Source organism: Elephas maximus, chromosome 10, assembly GCF_024166365.1.
Source record: "Elephas maximus indicus isolate mEleMax1 chromosome 10, mEleMax1 primary haplotype, whole genome shotgun sequence".
NCBI lineage: Eukaryota > Metazoa > Chordata > Mammalia > Proboscidea > Elephantidae > Elephas > Elephas maximus.
Window position 1 is genome coordinate 19,849,041 of NC_064828.1, and position 7,737 is coordinate 19,856,777.

Consider the following 7,737-nt stretch of genomic DNA (forward strand, 5'->3'; position numbering starts at 1 on the left):
GCACTGGCTTTCTGCCCTAGGTCCCAGATCACTGACAGATAGCTTACCTAACCCTTCCAGCCACTTTCCAAAGGGGCTGGAACTTGTCTCTGGTACTTTTAGCTCCTAGATAGGGTCCTGATCTTCAAATGGGCTGACACCCAAAAGTATGACGTTGTCACCCACTGAGTTTGAGAAGCACAAAGGTCTATACACTCTAGTAGCTGTCCCCATTGACCAGATGAACTCTTGGGAACACAGATACTAATTTATACTTGTGGGTAGTTTCCTCGGTGGCCAGCTTCACTGTTGAGTCAGTTTTGCAGCTTTGATATCAACCTGCCCCAGCTTCCTCTTTTTTTGTCCACTGCCTGCTAAGGTCTCAGTATGCTCTATAACCTAGATTATCCAAATTTTGACAATTTCCACTGTTTTCAATAGACTACATGAGCTTTAATGAGACAAAATCACAAGTTCTTAAAAGAGGGCCTGTCTGTGTTACCTGTTGCTGCTATAACAAAAAATACCACAAATGGCAACTGTCAAGAACTGAATTTATTGTCTCACAGTTCTGGAGGCTAGGAATCTGAATTCAGGGGTCTGCTTGGCTAGGCTCTCTCTCTGGGCTCCAAGGGAAGATCATTGTCTTTCTACTTCTGAAGCCTCAAGACATTTCTTGGCCTTTGGCTGCTTATAGATGTATCTTTTCATGTGTCTGCCTTGTCCTGTCGGTATCTGTGTATATTCTGTTCTTTTTATAAGACAGCACTCAGAAATGATTAAGTTTAGGACCCATCCTGCTCTGGGATGACCTCATTAACATAACAAAGGAAGATCCTTTTTTCCAAATGGGGTCATATTTACAGGTATGGGCGTTGCAATTTCAGCATAACTTTTTTGGGGGACACAATTCAATTCATAAAAGAACAGGCTCTGATGTGATACATTATTATCCCCCACAAAACTAGTATTTATTAAGCAATTAAAAGATATTATATTATTCAGTGTGAGGAGACAGAGAACTCTAAGACCTTGTCTCTGCCCTTAAAGTGTTTACATTCTAATTGTGTAGATGCTCATATTTGTGTGTGCTCATGTAATAGGAGAAAGAGGTGGTTCTTCCAATGGCATTAAAACCAATCTGAGTCTTGAGGCTTTCAATTCATAATTTTACAAAGGCAAAGATTGATTCTTTCCCACTGCCAGTCAAAACCCTAGGCTTCTCTAAAGAGGAGTCTTTTACCCAACAAGGCTGCCCTTGTGTATTAAAATTGAATTTTGCATGTACTAAATAGAAATGAAACCTGTTGCCTTTGAGTCAATTCTAACTCATAGCAACCCTGTAGGTCAGAGTAGAACTGCTCCATAGGGTTTCCAAGGAGTGGCTGCTGGTTCTGAACTGCTGACCTTTTGATTAGCAGCCAAGCTCTCAACCACTGTGCCAAGAAGGCTGAGTCAGAATCAACTTGATGACAGTGGGGTTTTTTGGAGCCCTGGTGGCACAGTGGATGAGCGTTCAGCTGCTCACCAAAAGGTCACTGGTACAGTGGTTGAGAGTCTCAGCTGCTAACCAAAAGGTCAGCAATTTGAATCCAGCAGCTGCTTCTTGGAAACCCCATGAGACAGATTTACTCTGTCACATAGGGTTGCTATAAGTCGGAATCCGTTTTTTTTTTTTTTTTTTAATAGAAATGTTGGAGAAATAGAAAAAGGGATTTGTACTGGGTATGGTATCAGCCCTTTCCCTAATGAGGGAAATGTTAGGTTGAAATGCTTTACTTAGTGCCATGAACATGGGGAGAGAAAGAGAGACAGAGAGAGACCCATCTTCCTTCCCAGGAAAACTAAGAAGAAAGTCCCTTAGAGTGTTATAAACTCATCTAGCGCTTGAAATGGGGTTTTAGAAATGCAGAACACTCTGGAATAGTAGTGTCATGTGCATGCTTGGTGAACGCTTCCTGCTTGCCACCCCTCCCTTAGCTACTCAAGACCCTGTTATAGTGTCTCACTCATGTCTGCTCCTTCCAGAACCAAAACTCAAAGCAAACCCATTGCCGCCAAGTTGATTCTAACTTATACTGACCCTATAGGACAGGTTAGAACTGCCCCATAGGGTTTCCAAGGAGCAGGTGGTAGATTCAAACTGCATATCTTTTGGATAGCTGCCAAGCTCTTAACCACTGCACCACCAGGGCTCCAGAGAAGCCCTCTAATTCACAACTCCTATGGTTTCAGTAACAGTGATAACATATACCATTTATCAAAAACACAGTTTGTGCCTGGTGCATACATCATTTTATGTTATGCTTAACCTCTCATAGGAAAGCATCAACAGTTAAATATAAAATGACTAGTCTAACCTCTCTGAGCCTCAGTTTCCTCATTCATAGACTGGGGATATGTACTTAAACTCACAGGTCAGTTTCAAGACTGAAAAACAAACACACAGGTAAACAAATCCGTTACTGTTGAGTCAATTCCGAGTCACGGCAACCTGATGTGTTACAGAGTAGAACTGCTCCTTAGGGTTTTCTTGGCTGTAGTTTTTACAGAACCAAATTGCCAAGCCACCAGACCTTTCTTCCGTGGCACTCCTGGGTGGATTTGAATCGACAATTTTTAGGTAAGCAGCCAAGCTCGAACCATTTGTGCCACCCAGGGACTTTTTTTGTTTTAAGATTACAAGTGAGGGAACGGATACACACTGAGTCAGAGAGAACTTGCCCTGGGCCACACCTAGTGAGAAAGTGCTGAACCAGGGTTCAAGTTCATGGTAAAAATTTGTGCTCATCTTGTTCCACCATGCTACAGCACGAGAAGCCCAGGCTCTGGTTAGGGTGGGGAATGCATGGGACTTTCTTAGTTGCCAGATAAAATACAGGATATCCACTTAAGTTGGAATTTTAGATGAACAATGAATATTTTTTTAGTATAAATATATACCAAATATTGCATGGAACAAGCTTATACATTATTATTCGCTATTTATCTAAAATTCAAATTCACTGTGTGTTATTTTGTATTTTTTTCTCTGGCTAAGTCTGGCAGCCCCACTAATACCTCATAAATCGCAACACGTAGACAACTGCTAAAGTGTAAGGAATGTGCTCCTGGAGGCTAAAAGGAGGTAAACTTTTATTATCAAGCCATAGCCTGTCAGAACTGGAAAGGGTCTTAGAGATCTCCCTTCCTCATTTTACAAACACGTCAACGAAGACCAGGGAGGGGAAATGACTGGCACAAAGTCACAGTGCTTATGGAGAGCAGAGACAAGACTCACCGTCAGGGTTCATTGTCTTTTTTTAGCACTAGATCCTCCGCACCTACAGCTCTTGAAAAGATTCTAACCAACCTGAGGTTTGCTGATGAAAGAAACGTGAACGTCACTGTCTCATGCATTGCAGGGGCTTAAGAAATATTTTGGTCCCATTGCTGATTGCTTACTGATCCGGTACTTGGTACAATGCTTTACATGGAATAGGTGTTCTATAGGTGCTTGTTCATAATGATATGTATATCATTACATCACACACATATGAACTAGTATAATCATAAATGCAGACACGTAGTCATCCTCAGGACTTGAGAGAATATGTCGATATCCTCCAAATGTGTTATTAGATGCCCTCGATAATTATGAAACTAACTCACGTCTACCAAGTTTTGATATTCCTGAAGTCAACAGTGGCTAATAGGGAAACTAGGGCAGCATAATATCTAAATTAGGGAAAAGAAGGTGTGCTAGTCAGAATGGTTGCCACTAGCCACACGCGGCCATTGAGTATGTGAAAGGTAGGTCAGCCTTAATTACACACATGGGTTTTTTAGACTTAGAACCAAAAAATGAATGTAAACGCTCATGGCAACATTTTAAAAAATTCATCACAAATTGAAATGGTAATATTTTAGATAAAAAAAAAAACCCCACTGCCTTCGAGTCTTATAGCTACCCTATAGGACAGAGTAGAACTGCCCCCATAGAATTTCCAAGGAGTGCCTGGCGGATTTGAACTGTTGACCTCTTGGTTAGCAGACATAGCACTTAACCACTACACCACCAGGATTTCCACTATTTTGGATATGTTGGATTAAATGAAATAAGTTATTAAAATAAATATCACCTATGTCTTTTTTATTTTTTCAATCTGGTTACGAGTGTCTCAGATGGTAGTGCTATTGGATGGCACTGTTGCAGACGAAGCACTATTTGCTTAAATAGGGAAAAAAAAAGAGTGACTAGGATACACACACATCTTGCCATCTTTTTATGATAGCACTGAACTCATTTATTTCCTTCATTGCAAATTTATGAAATTGTTTTAGGAAGTAAAAACATTGTGGCAGTATAGAATATCTTTATAATCATTATTGTTTTTAAAAATGATACAAGTTTGCTGCTGGATTGTCTTGTCGGGACTCGTCAAAGGTTCTATGGCTGCTTACCATTTTGGGGCAAGTCATTTAGACATACTTCAATTAGTGGCCTCAGTTTCCTCATCTACAACCAGGAGTCTCTGCTCCCAATACTCACGGAATGAGGACTGTCAGAACAATGACTAATGCGGTCCCATTGTTGCTGACTGATGGGAATCACTCACTTCTTAGTGTGTGTTTTTGGAAATACTTTTAGTTCCCGTCCCAGTCAGCAGCTGCTGCCATGGTCCTATGCATGATGGCGACAGTACCTCGCCCTTACTTTTCCATCCTGAAAAGAGAGAGCCTTGCTGCAAGGTTCAAAACTGTAGAAGTATTTTACCAGTCAGTGCCTTTGTAATCTCTTCTTGTGTTTCACCTTCAACTTGGGTAACTCATAGATAACAGATAATAAAAGATACAGAGGGAGGCACAATCTGATTCCACTTCGTTATGAAATGCCCCAAGAAAATCTCCTGAATTGGGAGCTGCCTTCTAAAGTCCTCTCTTGTTCTGGCAATTCTGAGTTTTAAGCTCTCACCTTTGCCTTGGTGGCTATTTTGCATTTTTGGTCCCTGGCAAAAGCCAAAATGTCTCCAAGTGATGCCAATAGTATGCCTGACAGAAGAAGAGATGAATATTTGGGAATAATTTTTTTTTTTTTTGCCATTTCAACCTCATCTTTGTGAGTGCATCTGCACTCCACCTGACCTTTCTTGGTTCTGTTTTTAATTCTCCTCATATACCAGCTTTTAGTGGAGGCTGTGTGCTTTAAGTATCGAAGGTCAAATTTCTGAGCCCTTGTAGGCTCACCCAGTGATTTCTAGCCCTCTTTAATCCTTCCCAACACCAACTGCTGCAGTAATGAGGGGCAAGGGGCGGCTGAGGATTGAGGTCATGGGCTTTCAGTGCGTAGTTATATGTTTCTCTGGTGCTTCCTAGAGGTGGGTAAAAAAAGGAAGGAGAAAAGGACGGAAATAGCTGAATTCCATTACCATGCATTGATATCATTTGGGTATGTTTTTATTATTGGCTTCTCCTGCCACATTGCACATCCTTGTTAATAATGGGAAGGAGAAGCTCTCGTAAGTCATATAAAGAAACGTACCTGAGGGCACGCAATAAAGCTGCTCTTGGTCACTCAGAAGAAGTGGTAGTCTCTTGCCCAGAAGTGTCAGAGTACAGAGGGAGTTTCCTAATGAATCACCTTAGCTTCTGTTCTCTTTAATTAAAGGCATTTCTTTGACATATCTCCTCTCTGGTTGTTTATCACTAAGAACACCCTATTTTTCAATTGCTGCAAGTATGTATAAAGGCAGAATTCTAAAGAGGTTTAATTACTGATCCAGGATTCATTAGACATGTTTGTAATTATTCTACAATCTTGACTGTAAAATAAAACAAATTTAAACTGTGGGGGTATAAGATTCAGTCAGTCCTGAAAATCTTGATGAAAATTAGATATTGAATTACAGACGCTGTGTGAAGCTGTTATTAGCATTTTAGACTGTAATACTGAAGACTGCCATTTCTGATGAAATGCCAGGAAGGGTTTTTGACATTATTCATGAGATACTATCATAAACATTTTCCTTCCTGGGGTAGACAAATGAGAAAAAGAGAGAAAGAAAAAACATTGCTTCATTTTTTTTTTCCTGTTTGATCATTCATTTACTCATTTGCAGACATTCAACAAATATATACTGAGCACCTACTATATGCCAGGTACTCTGTTAGAATGCTCTGTGTACTGATAGGTATATATTGGTGCAAAGAGCTGAGCAATTATTCAAACAATTCAGGATCTATTGTCATCTGGTTAATTATTAGCATTTTTTTTTTGTCCCTTCTTGTTATATGATGACCAGTTTACTTGGCTTCATCAGCCTCCACCCTTAAGAAGCTTAGAAATTAGTAGAGGGTATGAGGTATAAAAAAAAAAAAAAAAAAAAAAAAAAAAAATTTTTTTTTTTTTTTTTTTTTTATGAGGTATATGGAGCCCTGGTGGTACAGTGGTTAAGAGCTATGACTGCTAACCAAAAGGTCAGGAGTTTCAGCCCACCAGCCATTCTGTGGCAATCCTATGGGGCAGTTCTACTCTCTCGTATAGTGTCTCTATGAGTTGGAATCAACTCCATGGCAAGAGGTTTAGTTTGAGATATACATCAATAACTGTAATGCAAGAGCGCATGTGGCAAACCCCACCGAAACACAAATAAACTGTAATGGTGGTAGAGTGATACCAAAGATGACTTTCAACAGGAAAGGCCTCTCACAGGATATCAGGAAAAATCACCAGAGGAAATGGTAGACCTAAAGAGATCCTAACATTTGGAGAGTACAGGAAAGCATCACAGAGATTCTAAGAGGAGAGGCAATCAGAAAGACACCACCCAGTTTGAATGGCGCATGTGGTCTATGAAATAAAGTTTGTGGTTAGTTGTTGCCAAGGTGACTCCAACTCATGGCAGCCTTATGTATAACAAAACAAAAGGTTGCCTGGTCCTGTGTCATCTTCATAATCCTTGGTATGTTTGAGCCCATTGCTGCAGCTGTTGTGTCAATCCGCCTCATTGAGGGGTCTTCCTCATTTTTACTGACCATCTACTTTACCAAGCATGATGTCCTTCTTCAGGGACTGATCCTTCCTGATAACATGTCCAAAGTACTCAAGAGGAAGTCTCGCCATCCTCGACCCTGAGGAGCATTCCAAGATAGATTTGTTCATTCTTCTAGCATCCATGGTATATTCAATATTCTTCACCAACACCACAGTTCAAAGGCATCAATTCTTCTTCCGTCTTCCTTATTCATTGTCCAGCTTTCACATGCATATGAGGTGATTGAAAATACCATGGCTTGGGTTAGGTGCACCTTAGTCCTCAAAGTGACATCTTTGCTTTTTAACACTTGAAAGAGGTTTTTTTTGCAGCAGGTTTGCCAAATGTAATACGTTGTTTGATTTCTTGACTGCTGCTTCCATGGGTGTTGATTGTGGAACCAAATAAAATGAAATCCTTGACAACTTCAATTTTTTCTGTTTATCATGACGTTGCTTTTGGTCCATTTTTGGGGATTTTTATTTTCTTTACATTGAGATGCAATCCATACTAAAGGCTGTAGTTTTTGATTTTCATCAGTAAGTGCTTCAAGTCCTCTTCACTTTTAGCAAGCAAAGTTGTGTTGTCTGTGTATCGCAGGTTGTTGTAAGTCGTCCTCCAATCCTGATGCCGAGTTCTTCTTCATATAGTATATCTTCTAGGATCATTTGCTCAGGGTACAGATTAAATAAGTATGGTGAAATGATACAGCCCTGATGCACACCTTAAACCCAAGCAGTATCCA